General features: G+C 46.0%; 1 long non-coding RNA gene and 1 pseudogene across 1 annotated transcript in view; both read right to left on the bottom strand.

Moving 5' to 3' along the window:
* Positions 1-16,576, bottom strand: part of LOC136591227 (uncharacterized) — a 199,783-nt gene that overhangs the window by 156,225 nt on the left and 26,982 nt on the right. The window lies entirely within an intron of this gene.
* On the bottom strand, positions 12,891-13,018 carry LOC136591262 (U2 spliceosomal RNA; annotated as a pseudogene).

Genomic DNA, 16,576 nt, shown 5'->3' with positions numbered 1-16,576 from the left:
AATATTCATGAGAAAAATAGCAGGGTACACATGCTTTGTCCAGCAATTAAAACTTTGTCCGTGTGAATCGGACTATTTCCCACAATTTTCATTTATAGTCCGATGCGTGGGTTAAGAATTAAGTTTAAAGATAATTAGCAGAAAGATGAAACTAAGGAAAAAATCCTTGAAAACTGAAATGCAGTCATTTGATCACTACAACATCTATATCTGAGTTTCGTTATGTGTGATTACTTTCTCAGCAAGGGGGGGGGGGAGGTTATGTTAGAATAATATTGTGTCCAGGGGTTCCATGTGCGATGGAAATTAGGTATAGTTTCGTTGGATAGAGCATAGATTTTTTCATATGAGCAGTGGTCTGCCATAATATCATGTACCTCCATTATTGTGGGGGGGAGATTAGACCTCCATTTCCTGGTTAGGGCTAGTTTGGCTACCATAAGCATGTGGCAAGTCCATTTCCGCACCGTTGGAGGGATCTCGTCACATCTCAGTAGCAGTAATGCCAATTCTGGTCTTTGGGGGAGTGCGCTATGTGTGACCTTACGTATGGTGTGGAAGACCGCCTTCCAGAATTTATGGATGAGTTGGCATTCCCAAAGTATGTGGATTAACGTGCCTTCCTGTCCGCAACCTCTCCAGCAGAGTTTGTCTGTGTTGGGGAAGCATTTGGCTAATTTAACAGGTGTGTAATACCATCTGGTTAACACTTTGTAATGTGTCTGGAGAAGGTTTGCGGACAGCGTGGACTTATTTGCCCAGTTAAAGGAAAGAATCCACTGTTTCTGGGGAAATGTGCTTTTTAAGTCGCGTTCCCAATTTAGGAGATGAACTTTTTTTTGTGTACCCATATCCCCGGTCAGGATATTATAACAATATCTCGTATGTGAAACATCCTTTGGTCCTTTATTGAAAAGGAAGGCAATCAATCCCTTGGGGAGGGAACAATTCTCTAAGTGGGACATGTTTAAATATGACCTTATTTGGCAATATAGGTGAAAGTCATCTGAGGAAACACCGAAGGACATTCTCAAGGTCTGAAAGGGAGCAATCTTCTCTCCCGCGAACAAGTCACGCACTCGTTTGATTCCAAGTCTAAGCCACCTCGTGATCGATATATCTGGAATATAATAAGTTAGTATTTCCAGGGGGAGGTCAATTGAGCCCCCATCGGGACTCGGTTTCAGTCTCTGGGTGTAGAGATTCCAGGCCTGCAGGGTTGCCAGCATAGGAGGGGAAAGCCTCTGTACGTCCAGGTTGGCCATGGGAAGTGGGTATATTCCACTGATTGCAGTCGCTTTCAGCAAGGATCTTAGGCTTCTGTTATTATTTAGGTTTTTCTCTATATAAGCCCATGTTGTGGTTACAGAGTTAGATAGCCAAGGATTAGATAAGTCTAGGTTTATGGCTTGGCAATATGACCACAGGTCAGGAACCCCCAAACCACCTTGTCTTCGGTTGAGATAGATTATAGAAGATGCGACCCTTGGTCTCTTATTGTTCCATATAAATCGTAGTAGTTGTTTTTGAAGTTCGTTAATTTTATTATAAGGTATTGGGAGAGCTATATTGCGGAAGATATATAAAATTCTTGGGAGAATCAGCATTTTAAATAGTGTGACTCTGCCAAACCAAGAATATTCAATTTTACCTAACTCTTCTAGTTCTTTTTGTATTGAGGTGTAGAGTGGATCCAAGTTTGCAGATATCATTTCTGCTATCGGAAAACATAAATTTATACCTAAGTAGGGGATTGATGAGTGCCACTGAAATTTGAATTCCATTTTAATGGCTTCCTTCAGGGAAGGAGGGATGTTGATACCTAGAATTTGGGATTTATTAATGTTTAGCTTGTAAAAGGAAACCCTACTAAAAGATGAAATGATGCTATATATCTCTCTTAGGGAGTCTAGTGGGTTAGTGAGTGTCAGGAGCACATCATCGGCGTAAAGTCCGATTTTGTGCTGTCTACCACCCATCGAGAAGCCTCGGACATGCGGTGAGCTTCTAATTAGTTCTGCCATAGGCTCCATTATTATTACAAACAGCAGAGGGGAAAGGGGGCAGCCCTGCCTTGTTCCATTGGTTATCTGGAATGGGTTGGACAGCGCGCCATCTACCAAAACCCTGGCCGATGGAGCTGTGTACAGGGCTTTGATTGCTCTTAAGAAGCCTCCCCTTATTCCGAATTTTTTCAGAACCTCAAATGCGAAGTCCCAATGAATTCTGTCAAACGCCTTCTCTGCGTCCAAAGAAAGGAGGAGAGAAGGCGCTCGACTTGTCCCCATGCCCGACATTAGGTTTACCATTCGTCTTGTGCCATCAGAGACTCGTCTACCTTTAGTAAATCCAACCTGATCATTATGGATTATGGTCGGGAGTATCTGAGTTAATCTCATGGCTAGAATTTTGGAGTACAATTTTGTATCGGTATTAAGGAGCGATATCGGTCTGTAGCTCGTTGTAGATTCCGTTGGCTTTCCCGGCTTGGGAATGGTAATAATGGTGGCCTGTAGCATTTCCGGGGGCATGGTTCCTTTTAACATTGCTTCATTGAATGTGTTTGTAAGATAAGGGGTTAGAATGTGGGCGTATATTTTATAATATTCGTTAGCAAACCCGTCAGGTCCCGGTGACTTGAAATTTTTTAGGAGTTTAATTGCCCTTTCAACTTCTTCGGTGGAGATAGGGTTATCCAAGTTATGGATTGTGGTGTCAATTGTAGGTAGATCTATTTTTTGTAGGAAATCCTTAATTATTGTTGAATTTGGTTGAGGGGTTGCTGGGTCTAGTTTCAAGTTATAGAGGTTAGCATAAAAGGAGCTAAACTCGTTTGCAATGTCCTGTGGGTGGGTGAGTTTTATGCTTGGGGTTTTTGTTTTGAGTAGAAAAGGGGTTTTTGCTTTGATATGTTTAGGTCTGGCCAGGTTTGACATTAGTTTAGAGGGTTTATTGTAAGAGGAGTAATAATTTGCTTTTAGGTATTTAGTATTTTTGTTGAATTCCTCTAATAGAACTGATCTGAGCGTTCTTCTTGTCTTTGCTAGCTCTAATAGATCAGGGCCGGAGGGGGAGTTCTGTAGGTTTAATTCAAATTTTTGAATCTGCATTAGAAGCTCGTCAATTTGTTTTTGTTTGTTCTTTTTATATTGCGCATTTAATTTGATCATGGTGCCCCTGATCACTGCCTTGTGGGCATTCCATAAGGTAAAAGGGTTTATTTCAGGGCTGTTATTTAGACTGAAGTATTCCTTTAGGGATTCGGCTATTATTTTTTTGTTTTTGGGAGATTTAATTAAGGAAATATTATTTCGCCATATTCTTGTTGTTCCTTTGGGGGGTCCTAGATCAAGCTTTAAAGATATTGGGGCATGATCTGACCAAGTTGCTACATGAATTTCAGATGATTTAACTGCGGGTAGGGTCCATCTGTCTACTATAAATAGGTCGATGCGCGAGAAGGATTTGTGCCTCGGGGAAAAAAAGGTGAATTCCCTAGAAGTGGAGTTAAGACACCTAAAAGAGTCATAGAGTGCCTCCTTACATAGCCATGGGAACAGATTGGGAGATGTTCTTTGTTTGTTTGTGGAGTCCATTTCTCTGTCTGGGGTTATGTTAAAATCTCCACAGACTACTAATTTCCCCTTTTGCATCTTTTTTACTTTTTTTATAACTTTGTTTAGAAAGGAGATCTGGGCTTTATTCGGAGCATATATGTTGGCTATTGTGATGGGACACTCGTTTAGGGTACCTACAAGGATGAGGTATCGTCCCTTAGGATCAGCAAGTTGTTCTTCAAGCACAAAATTAACATTAGTTCCAAATGCAGTCAAGACCCCTGCTCGCTTCTTGGAGGCGCAAGACATAAATATTTGTGGGAATCTCTTGTTGGAGAATTTTGGGCAGGCCATGGAGGAAAAGTGTGTCTCCTGCAGGCAGACAATGTCTGCTTTTGTTTGTTTAGCGTCTCTCCATACTGAGGCCCTTTTAAAGGGTGAGTTTAACCCCCTCGCATTCTGAGAAATGACTTTAAGTGTCATGGCTAATTAAATGAGATGCATTGATGTTTTGTACGTGAAGTGTGACTGCATAAATAATAACATTAAAACAGTTAAACATACGTAATGAGATGAACATAGCAGGATCGCCTCGAGTTGAAGCTGTGGCGGGACGATTCTGTTGCCTGCAAAAATAAGATAGAAAAACAAAACATATACAGAAGATGTATAGAAAGGCAGGATTTGATACCTGCATGTTATCAAAGGGGGAGGAAAAAGTTCGCCTGACGTTTGTCAGCCTTCCTTAAAAGTAGAATTAAGGAAACATTTCCAGAAGAGCCGGAGAGTAGAGAACGGTCTCCCGATGATGGAGCTGTCAATTACTTTCACGGATGGGTAGGTTGGGTCCCATTTTTGGATGCTTTCTTGGTCTTTGCCGCTGGGGTCGGGTGCGCTTTTTCTGCAGTGTTTATTCCCCATGTCTTTAGAAGTTTCCCTCCTTCTGTAAGGTTGGTAATGATATGCAGGGAGCCATCTTTGTGGATTAGTAGCTTTGTCGGGAATCCCCATTTGTACAGAATTTTGTTAGTACGGAGAGCTGTGGTAATGGGTGTCAGATTACGTCTTGCTTGCATTGTTGTTTTTGACAGGTCTATGAATAGCTGGATGCCAGAAAATGGGTTAGGTAAATTATTGGTTTTCTGTGAAGACTGTATCATGGCCTCTTTAATGTGAAAAAAGTGAATTCTGGCAATTACATCTCTTGGAGTATCTGCATGAATAAAGCTTGGTTTGGGCAGTCTGTGTGCCCTATCTATGAGACGTTCTTGCTCTGAGGAGTTTGGGAGGATTGTTTGAATCAATTGAGAAAGAAAGTCTTTCAAATTAGATTGAGTGACAGTTTCTGGGATTCCTCGGAATTTGACGTTGTTACGTCTATTTCTGTCTTCTAATGTGGCGAGTTTATTTTTTATGGCGACTACTTCTTCTTCTAAGGCGTAGTGCGAGTCGATTAAGTTATTGTGGGAGGAGGTCAGTTCCGCCATTTTACTTTCGACGTGATCTGTTCGGTCGCCTAGTTCTTGAATTGTGACATTTACTGAGGAGGACAGCTTGTGCAGGTCTTTTTGCATAGAGTCTCTCAGTGCTACCACTAGATTTTTAATGAACAGCTCTGAAGCTGGTTGGTTGGTAGAAGGTAGACTTAGAATAGGGTCTGCAGTTAGATCTATCATATTGTCTGAGGGGGAGGGAGAAGACACTCTCTGCCTCTGCTTCTCTGGGCTAGCAGTGGGGGAAGGGCTTGCCTCTGATTGAGAGCTGTGGCTGGGAGCCATTTTACATGTTGCACTTTTCACAGGGGTCTTAATGGAGAATGCACTCACCCCTTCTTGTAGTGCAGGAGATCGCTGCTGCTCTCTGGATGTTTCCATAAAGTCTTCTGCAATGCCTGCTGTGGGAGAAACCTCTCTGCTGTGTGGAGAATCAGCTGCTGTCTCCTTATCTGCAGGAGAGCAGGAGGGAGGGGGGGAGCTGCGGGGCACAGCAGTCTCTCCTCTATCAGCGCTTCGGGCTGTAAAGAAACTTGATACTCTCTGTGTAGGAGCTTTGGAGATCTTTCTTTTAGCTGTCACTGTACTCCCAACGGCAAGTGGAGCAGTGGATTGTGTTTTTCCTCTTCTGGAATGCATTGTAGTAGCTTTTAGAAGGCTTAGACGAGCAGAGGTTACAGGGATGTGTCCAGCTCGGTCGGCAGTCAGGCCACGCCCCCCCCTGTATGTCTGTTTTCAGCCTTACAAAACTATAACTATAGAAGTTTAAATTTATACGTAAAGCTAGATATTTTTAGAAATATCTATATTGATATATAACTATCTATTTTGATAGCTAGATATATATCTATGCAGTAAGATACATTAGATCGATGGTGACACACGCACCCGAAACAAGGACCACAGGTTGTAAGCAGCCATTTTTCCGTCAGTCTCCACTGGAGTCTCTCCCAGGCCCAAACTGAACCTACCTACCTGAATTGTAAGTACCTACCTTCTTGTTCTCTATGAAAGAACTGAGCGTACCTTTTAAAAAAATGGCGGCGGCAGCAGCAACCAATCAGATTTTGTATAGTTTATGTATAGCTACCTGCCATGCTGTCCATTGGTTTCTACAGTAACATTGCAGCGCCCTCTGTTGGTTTTACAGAAACGTGTTGCACCACCTATTGGATTTACCCAAACTTACAGCACCATAGAGATTAGCGGGTCACCTCCCAGTTCTCCATCTTTTTGCCCTATTTTTCTCTAGGGTGGTTTCAAACCGGCGGGTAAAATCGCGCCATTTTTAACCGATGCGTTGGTTATTGAAAAAAAAAAAAGCAGATTTCGCAGCCAATGATTCCCGACGGTTCCCTTCCCTTCAGCAAGGTTTTCACTGATGTGATGTTGAGAGAGAAAATCGCAGCCTGCTGTGTCCTTCTGCGCAGTGCGTTTTTTAAAATCTCCCATGTAATCCTATGGAGGCTGCGTTTTATCGCATCACAAGGCGACAAATATGCGCTGCAATGTTAACACTGGAAAGTCCTACCGACTTGCGCGTTAAACAAAAACATGTGGTTTTTAATGTGCGCGGCAGCGATGCGATTTAATCCTCTAAAAAAAAAAAGCATCGCTGGTGATTGTCACGGCCGTATATTGGGACAAAACTAAGCCTAAGCTTTCTGTGGTTTCGTTTTCACCAGCAGTATTCTCTCCCGTTAATACTTGACCGAGAAAATATAGGACCTCCCCTATGAATACTATGTGCGTGAAAGATCAGGCGGCCGCCATATTCCCACCATTTATTTTGTTTCTTACAGTTGCTCCTACAGCGGTGTGTGTGTGTTTGTATATGTATGTGTGTATGTATGTGTATATATTTTAGACACATACACACATCGCAATGCATTGTTCTTACAAGGCGCACTGCACTGGCAGACACACTCGCATATTTGCCATGCGAGATATAGGTTTGAGTTTCTCGGGCTGATATAGTGCTCACTTGTGTAAAATCAGCCACAGAGAATGAATTTAACATCACCAAAGACATAAAGCTATACATTGCCCTCTATTGTCAGCATGCTGTTATCCTGACCCCCAAGTGTCAATGCATAATGCATCCCAAGTGGCAGCTTGCCCACCCATATCACGTCTTGTATCCAAGCTAGAGGCGATACAACAGGATCTGTTTCACATTTTGTATCCAAGCTAGAGGTAGTACAACTTTAACTTTTTTCCTTCTGCTTTGCTCAGATTCATTCAAATACTGGGTCAAAATACGCAGCACAGCCCTAGAGGAATTCGTTAAGGGGTCTAGTTTTTTAAACAGGGTCATTTGTGGGGGTTCTCCCATGTGCTCAAGGGCTCCACTAGTGAGCAATAGGACCTAAAACACTTTCATGCAAAATAACTGTTCACAAAGCCACCGGCTGCTCCTTTCGGTTTGGGCCCCATTGTGCATACGGACACAAGATTAGGGCCACAATGGGTATATCTCTGAACACGGGACATACGGGGGGTCTCCATTTTGGGGTGCCAATCCTCATCTTCATGTGCAATATAGAAAAAAAGCCCATCATTAAAATTAAAATGACATATTTGCAAAAATATGAAATTTAATTTCTTCCCCTCCAAATTGCATTAATTCTTGACAAAACCTGTGGGGTAAAAATCCTCCTGACCCCCTCAGTGAATACATTAAGGGGTGTAGTTTATAAAATGGGGTCATTTGTGGGGGGATCTATCATTTGGACACCCATGAGACTTTGCAATCTTGGCTTGGTGCAGGAAAAAAAAGTGTTCCTCAAAATGTTAAAAATCAATGTAAAATTTGTACGTCTCCTGTTTTTCTAATGTGCGTCCAGAATAAAGTAAACAGATGGAAATATATATCTTATCAAAGATTTGTACAGTATGTTTGCACATATTTGAGATATTGTGGCTGAAAATAAATTACATTTTTATAAATTTTTTCTCAATTTTGACGCTTTTAATAAATATACACTAATTTTCTCAATTGCGCGATCGCAATTTTAACATTACAAGTCCCGTAGACCCCTGCAGAGAACAAAATGCTGCGAATTTCGCAGGGAAAAAAATCGCCAGTGGGTGGGCGCCCTTAATCGTACTGACCAGCAGATTGTGTGCCTTTAGGAAAAGCATAGGTGTACCGTCAGGTGTCACAATTGCAAACCGGCCCCTGCGGTGAGGGAACTCAGAGGCCCCCACCATATAAAGACTGTGCATGGAGTGCGTTACTCCCTTGCCGCACTGCCTGTTGTGGGAGGGGGTGGAGGGTTGGCCAATGCAGTGTACAGCGCGGAGCTGGTTGATGACATCATCATTCTTCTGCTCCTGGCACCCGTGTGGTCTCCTCACACTACCAGACAACTGTTGTGGGAGGGGTGGAGGGTCGGCCGGCGCGGAGTTGGATGATGACATCATCATCCTGCTCCTGGCGCCTGTGTGGTCCCTTCACACTGCCGGACGCCTGTTGTGGGAGGGGTGGAGTGTCGGCCGACGCGGTGTATGTAGTGGAGCCGGATGATGACATCATCATTCTTCTGCTCCTGGCACCTGTAGAGAGCATTGGTCCTGTTCCGGAGGGCTGGTCCCATGACTGTCATATTCTGACTGCCCTGTGTTTGTCCCCCCCTTCCCCAGGGGTCAATGTATTTCTTGGAAGCCCCTTGAGGACATGGCCATATGAGGCCTGGTGAAGTGTAGTTCTTATTTTCCCATCTCTCGACGCCTGTGATGTATTCCAGCATTAATGCCCGGATACATTGTGTCCTGCGGGGGGCAGATTATCTCCATATCAAACACAACACTTGGTTTTGGAAGTTCTTTTCCCATCCCCGCATTCAGCATCCCATAACTTCTGCATCTTTCCCAGTCAGAGGTATGTGAGGCCTTGCTTTCTACGTGACGAGCTTTTTGCCCCATTTTGGGTCCATACTTTTGATCACTTAGTATTTTGCCTCCATTTATTAGAGGTTTGTCTTTCTCCAGTTTTTCTGTATGTTAACAATATGAAAAGTCCCTTTTTTTTTTCTCTTTTTCTCTTTTGATTGTAATGGAAAATTGTTAATAAAGAGACAATTAAACAGGGTCATTTGTGGGGGTTCTCCAAAGCCGCTCAAGGGCTCCACAAGTGGGCAATGGGGCCTAAAACACTTTCATGCAAAATAACTTCACAAAGCCACCGGCTGCTCCTTTCGGTTTGGCTCCCATTGTGCATACGGACACAAGATTAGGGCCACAATGGGTATATCTCTGAACACGGGACATACAGGGGGTCTCCATTATCAAAGATTTGTACAGTATGTTTGCACATGTTTGAGATATTGCGGCTGAAAATAAATTAGGGTTTTTTTTAAATTTTTCTCAATTTTGACGCTTTTAATAAATATACACTAATTTTATCAGACTATTTTCACCTCCTAAATGAAGTACAACATGTGGCAAAAAAACAATATCAGAATCACTTGGATATGCAGAGCCTTTAGGCCTCATGTCCACGGGGAAAAGAATTAAAATCCGCAGCGGATCACCTGCACGCGGATCCGCACCCCGTAGGGATGCATTGACCACCCGTGGGTAGATAAATACCCGCGGATGGTCAATAAAAGTGAATTAAAAAAAATGTGGAGCATGAAAAAAAATGGACATGCTCCATTTAGGTGCGGGTCTCCCGCGGGGACGGCTCCTGCAGGCTTCTATTGAAGCCTATGGAAGCCGTCCGGATCCGCGGGAGACCTAAAATAAGAATAACTTACCCGTAGCGGACCGGGCAGGTCTCCTCTTCTTTGCGGCCGGATCTTCTTTCTTCGGCCCGGCGGATGTGCCCGGCGCGCGGCACGCCTATAGCAGTTTATCTCCTCACCAACCATATGTATCAGTGTTATGTTGGATGGTCTATATTGCATCTATTACTTCTAGTTCTAGCTGTTTGTCATCCCTTTGATGACTGTCAGGATCCAACACCCCCCCCCCAGGATCCAACAGCGTCCCACCCATCCTTCCCCTCTGAAGGTAATATAGCGCTCACTAGCTCCACAAGACTAGATTGGAGCGGCTCCTCTCTTCAGTAGCTCCACTCACTTACAGAAAGGAAGCAGCTGGTGGCATCACCAGCTTGTTCACACTCAGGAGGCTCTATTCCCTGCAATTGGCTTAGTTCCGTGGGTTTGCATAGTTATTGCCTAATACATCTCTAAACATCTATAGGCAACACACTGTTCCTGCTTTTTTTCACTCCTACTTTAATAGATAAAGATATCTTATTTGGACAATTGGTATGTTTCTCCGAAGGTTTGTTCAGTTACTGTTTGTTACAGTATTGTGATGGAACCTGTACGTTTGCTAAAAAAAAAAAAAGGAATTAAATACTCAAATCTAATCTAATGTAATGTCTTTTTCGACCAATAAGACAAATTGAACACAGCAAGTGTGTGTGTGAGAGAGAGGGGGTGGCTGAGTAAGTGGGTGAGCAGGCGGGCAGCTGTGTGAGGAGCAGAGTGTTTAGGAAAGTTTCAGAAGGAGGACCAGCACATTGGATAACTTTTTCGTAGAAAAATCAGCTTTTATTTTCATTCATGACAGTTCCCTTATTTGTATATTACCCAGAGGAGCGTGCATGGCCAGGTTCGTCTCCTTACTCAGTTTGTAGGTGCTCTCCCTAAGGAGGATTCATGCCAGCTCCTTCATTTGCATATTACCCAGAGGAGCGTGCATGGCCAGGTGCATCTACTTACTCAATTTGTACTTGCTCTCCCTAAGGAGGATTCATGCCAGTTCCCTTATTTGCATATTACCCAGAGGAGCGTGCATGGCCAGGTTCGTCTCCTTACTCAGTTTGTAGGTGCTCTCCCTAAGGAGGATTCATGCCAGCTCCTTCATTTGCATATTACCCAGAGGAGCGTGCACAGCCAGGTGCGTCTACTTACTCAATTTGTACTTGCTCTCCCTAAGGAGGATTTATGCCAGCTCCCTTATTTGCATATTACCCAGAGGAGCGTGCATGGCCAGGTGCATCTGCTTACTCAGTTTGTAGTTGCTCTCCCTAAGGAGGATTCATGCCAGCTCCCTTATTTGCATATTACCCAGAGCAGGGGCGTAGATAGAGGCTCATGGGCTCGGGTGCATAAGTTTAGCTTGGGGCCCTCTACAGACCCCTCCAACCTCCACTCCTTTTCACGGCTACTACTTCTACATCACTTTTAGCTCCATTACTGTTTTTTTTTTTAATTGCCCACCAATAGATCATTGGTAATCAGTGGTTTTAGCAGAGTTTTAAAACATCCAGAACACAAGCCTCAAGGCATGCTTCGCTTCCTCAGGAAAGAAAAAGAAAAAAAAAATATATATATATATATACATACACATACACACACACACACACACATATACAGACATATACACATATGGAGACAGCATAATAACAATATATACAATAGAGACAACATTATATGGATGAGATTTCTTTAAACGTGTGACTACTTCTCCATTCACTTCTGTCGAGCTGACGGAGATGGTCAAGCACTGAGCTCCCATGAACGGCGGAGTCGTAGTCATGCAATGAGACTAGTGCTACGCGACCAAGATTGCTGTATAGCCCTGCGACCTCACACTCTCGGGCCGGCTTCACACCACCGGTTTCCTATTGTTCAATCCACAGTCGTCGTCCACACGGAGGATCCGCAGCAAATCACATGCATTGAAAGATACATACTACTGCTACTTCCTTCACTCTCGCGGTCATCCGCATTGCAGATTCTGCAGGAACGCAGGGTCACCGTCTGGGTTAACGGCCAGATTCCGCAGTGGTATCCCGCATTCGGAATGTGAAGCGGTCGTGTGCAACCGGCCTTACTGAAGACAATGGAGTTGCGATACAACTCACAAGTAGCTGCGACCAATATATTGCAAAAATCCAACCTCGTAGAGGTTTAAGCAATCTATAGGTTGTGGGAACTTGCGCGACCCCATTGATATATTTGAGAATGCAAGTTCACAGGGCTGCACAGCGATCTTTGGTCACATGACCCATGTCATGGCGAAAGACTCCATAGAGCTCCAGCCTTAGGGCTCATGTCCACGACTGTGTTCTCACCGCAGAGACGCAGCGTTTTACGCATACCACCGTGGGCTCTTCGGCCAGATTCACACAGATGTATTTGCGCAGCATATTATGCATGAAAAATATACATGCTAAATACACGTCAGTAGAACCCGCTGATTGCAGCGAGTTCCTTCACATAAGTGTATTTTGCATGCGCATTTTGTTTAAAAAAAAAAGCAGTCCCCTTTATTTTCTCGTGCATTTCTGCAGGGGCAGAACATGTATTATTCTAATTACACTAATTGCCCATTTCAATAAATGGCGGCATGGTTGCGTGTTTTTTTGCGCTTGCAAATGTGCTTGATTCGTGCTAACAAAAGTACAGTAAGGGCCGCTTCACACAAACATATTTGTTTCAATGGATGCCTTCAGAATTCTCTTTACTCACACATTTCGCATGCGTGCAAAACCTCACCATGCTCTATTTTTGTGCACATTTGCGCACCAAGGGTCCCTGTACAAGTCTATGGGAAGTGTGCACGTAACCGATTCCTATCTCCAAAAAAAGTTATAATAAACAGCGATAAAGTCTTATAAACTCCAAAATGGTACAAATAAAAACTACAGGACATCACGCAAAAACACGAGCCGTCGCACAAGTATCATGCGATACTTCCGCCATGTATCACGTGGACATGAGGCCTAAATCTAAGTGCTTGGTTGTTAGCAGCCGCAGCTGTGCTGCACCTCTTGCTCATCAGTTTTTTTTCCCGCTTTTGGAAACTGCTGTAGGAAAGGGGGTGCACCAGTACTGGAGGTACTGCAATACCAGGTCAATGTGCGGAGTGGACAGAGCAAGCACTTTTTCCAGCTCCCTGTTCTAAAAATCCATTTAATATATGATCCCCAGATAGGGGACGTATCAGATGCAACACGCTCAGCCAGCACTCCGGGCACACCCACAATGCACTGAGGGAGCCGGAAGACCTTTGCACAGCCCCGCCCAACACCTTCTCAACCAGGGTGAGCCGTCCCCGCGGGAGACCCGCGCCTGAATGGAGCATGTCCGGATTTTTTCCTGCACGCGGGACCCGCGCCTGCAGGGAAAAATGACATCCGCAGGTATTTTACTACCTGCAGGTGTCTAATGCATCCATATCCATTGCATAGCGCCGATCGCAATGTCGGGGGTGGGGGGGTCCGAACAGCCCGGGATGACAGCTCCATGCTGCGGACACCGACAGCATGGAGCTGTCATGTCCAGAGCCCGAGGGGCTTTATTCTCTGCAGGACACATGTTTTTACTTCCTCAGAGAATAAAGCCCACTTCGGGAGGACGTAAAAACACTATGGCCCGGGGCGTGGCTTAGCAAGCAAGGAGAGAGGTCGCACGCTGTTTTGCTCCTCCACAGAATCTCCCTTTTCAGCCCTTTTCTGGGTCAAATCAGTGACCCAAACAGAGGCAGACAAGAGCACAGCACCTGGGGACCCACCAGAACCCACAACCGGCCCGGACAAGGCTCACCTGGTGATCTCCAGCCGCCAAAAAGAAGCCGAAGAGCCGCGGCCCTGCACAGCGGCCCGCGCCCTAACCCGACAAGTACCGCGCTCAGAAACACCCGGCGAGGACCGCTCACGGAGCCCCAAGCAGAGGACTATGGCACAAGGTAACCCCTGCCGACTTGGAGGGGAGGCTCTGTCACCCTCAGTGCCCGCGCTCTCACCGCAGCGCCTTGCAAATACACAGCCGCGGCTCCCTCCCTCTGAATATACCGCCGTGGCCACCAACCTGCAACTCGGCGGCACATACAATCATCAGGGTGATCCCCCGCTGGACTAATCCCCACGCTGGTGGTTTTCCCCCTCCTGCTCCCCAGAGCCGACAATCAGCACGGGCGGGCACACCGGAAGATCTGCACCTAGTCTCTAGCTCCCTGTGAGGCAGCGGCCATCTCGCCCCCCCTCCCCCCTGAGTCGAGCAGGCTGCTTGGCATACTAGCCAGACCAGAGCAGAAAAGTAAAAAAGAGAGGATACTGTGATCCTCCCAGCACATCAACACCAGGCAAAGTTTAAAGCAGTACTCACTATTTCTGACGTGCAGCGGGGGAACGGAGGTCCTCTCCCCGGAGCTCTCAGACCGACAGCAGGCTCCATTAAAGTGTAGTGCAATTCAAATATCAATGCACCACAGCACCATCTAGTGGCCAAAACAGAGATAACCAGGACCTGAACCTCTTCTCATCCCTTTCTCAAAGCACTAAACAAAGCCAATCCTTGCCCATTAGAAAGAGCAACGAGGCCCCTAAGGCCTCCTTCCCACGAGCGTGACGGGCTCCGCCGCGTAATATTACGCAGTGAAGCCCGTCACGGCGCCCCCCAGAGACCCCATACTTACCAGCGGAAGATCGCGTGAAGACACTTCCCTGCACACCGCCGTCGCGTCATGTGACACGCCCACCGCGTCACATGACGCGGCCGGCCGTGTCACGTGACGCGCCGGCCGCGTCATATGACGTGCGGCGGTAGGCGGGGAAGCGTTTTTTCACGCTATCTTCCGCTGGTTGCAGCGGGAGATAGCGTGAACGGAAGCCGTCAGCGCGTACACCCGCAGCAAATAGAACATGCTGCGGGTGACAACGGGAGATTTCACGGTGCGTAATTCCGCGGTGGAATTACGCATCGTGTGCATTGTGCTATTAGGTTCAATAGAACCTAATAGCATGGGGCAACGCAGCGGATTTTTGCCGCGGATTTACGCGGCGTAAATCCGTTCGTGGGAAGGAGGCCTAAGGCCTCATGTCCACGGGGAAAATAAGAATTAAAATCCGCAGCGGATTTTAACTCTTCTCCCGCGCGCGGATCCGCACCCCATAGGGATGCATTGACCACCCGCGGGTAGATAAATACCCGCGGATCGTCAATAAAAGTGATTTTAAAAAAAATGGAGCATGAAAAAAATCTGGACCATGCTCCATTTTCATGCGGGTCTCCCGCGGGCTTCTATTGAAGCCTATGGAAGCCGTCCGGATCCGCGGGACACAAAAATCATATTTTACTTACACGCTCCGGTTCTTCTCTTCGGCGCCGCGCCATCTTCTCTCAGTCGCGGCCGGATCATTTTGCTTCGGCCCGGCGCATGCGCGAGGCACGTCACCGACGTCATCATGCACATCCGCCGAGCCGAAGAATGAAGATCCGGCCGCGACGAGAGAAGATGACGCCGCCGCGAAGAGAAGAAACGGAGCGGATGGGAGGTGAGTTTATTCTCATTTATTCCCATTTTCAGCGCTCATGTCCGCGGGGCAGGAGGGACCCGCTGCAGATTCTACATGGAGAATCTGCAGCGGATCTGATTTTCCCCGTGGACATGAGGCCTAAGTGTGTTGAGAAGAGGGACCCACAGTTAACTACAAGGAGAATACCTCCCCACCTTACTGCCAAGTGATCTGTGGAGGAATATCTGCATAGCCAGACTGCTATATAGAAACTGTCAGCAACCCACAAAGACAGACCCTGTGCCAAAGGGTACTGACAGAAAAACACTATATAGCCTCCTCAGCATTACAAAATAGCCTGGAAGCAAGTCCCAGCCCCCGCAACACCCAAGGAAGCAATACATCGCGCGCCTCGCAGACGCAAATATCAAATTCCCGGTGCGACCCAGCGGACTCCTCAATCCCAAACACTTTCTTCTCAGCAAATACTGATAGTTCTCAAAAAAGAAAGGACTCTTATCAGGCAAAGCCACACTTAACAAATCTTCAAAACTCTACAGGAGCGCTACCTAAGGCACTCAAGATGGAATAGCAGGACTCTATGTTCTAACTCCACCCGCCACATGAGGCTCCTCAGCAACACATAACAGGACCACTCAACATCAATGAGCTTCTAAAGGAACTTTTAACAAACAACTACGCCTTCCAACGCCTCCATAAAGAATACGCCACCCAGTAGACCACTATACAACAAATAGCGACCAATCCACAGCGCATATCCAAGAATTAACTATTCAGGATGGTTAAGCGACGTATTAAAGCAACGGCCCCCAGGAGACTCTCAGAGTACTTCCCGCCTGGCACACAGAGCAACAAAAACAAACCCGCCACATCTCATTCAAACATCCCCGTAACCGAAGAAATACCCAACACCCACAGCCCTGCGGCTCTGTCTCCATACTCCTCCACAGGATCTCTCCCGCCTACCCCAGCCAATCCCAACACCTCCCCTGGAAGCGGAGGGAAAAGGAATGTTCAGGACCCCCTACCAGCCTCCCCCTCCCCAAAAGGACCGGCGGCAAAAAAGAGCCAAAATAACAATCCACAAGAAACTCCCCCGCAGACAGATCCTATCAACAATCTCCAAGCTTATCCCGACTCTGAAAGCCCCTTAACTATAAACGCTCTGAAGACTATGCTAATCTCGCTGCAAAAGGACATTTCTAAAGATATACAGAGCCTCTCTGGTCAATTACAATCTAACA

This window comes from Eleutherodactylus coqui, unplaced genomic scaffold (genome assembly GCF_035609145.1).
Source record: "Eleutherodactylus coqui strain aEleCoq1 unplaced genomic scaffold, aEleCoq1.hap1 HAP1_SCAFFOLD_72, whole genome shotgun sequence".
In the NCBI taxonomy this organism is placed as follows: domain Eukaryota; kingdom Metazoa; phylum Chordata; class Amphibia; order Anura; family Eleutherodactylidae; genus Eleutherodactylus; species Eleutherodactylus coqui.
The sequence above is the reverse complement of the archived record's forward strand: the minus strand, read 5'-3'. Positions and strand labels throughout refer to the sequence as shown.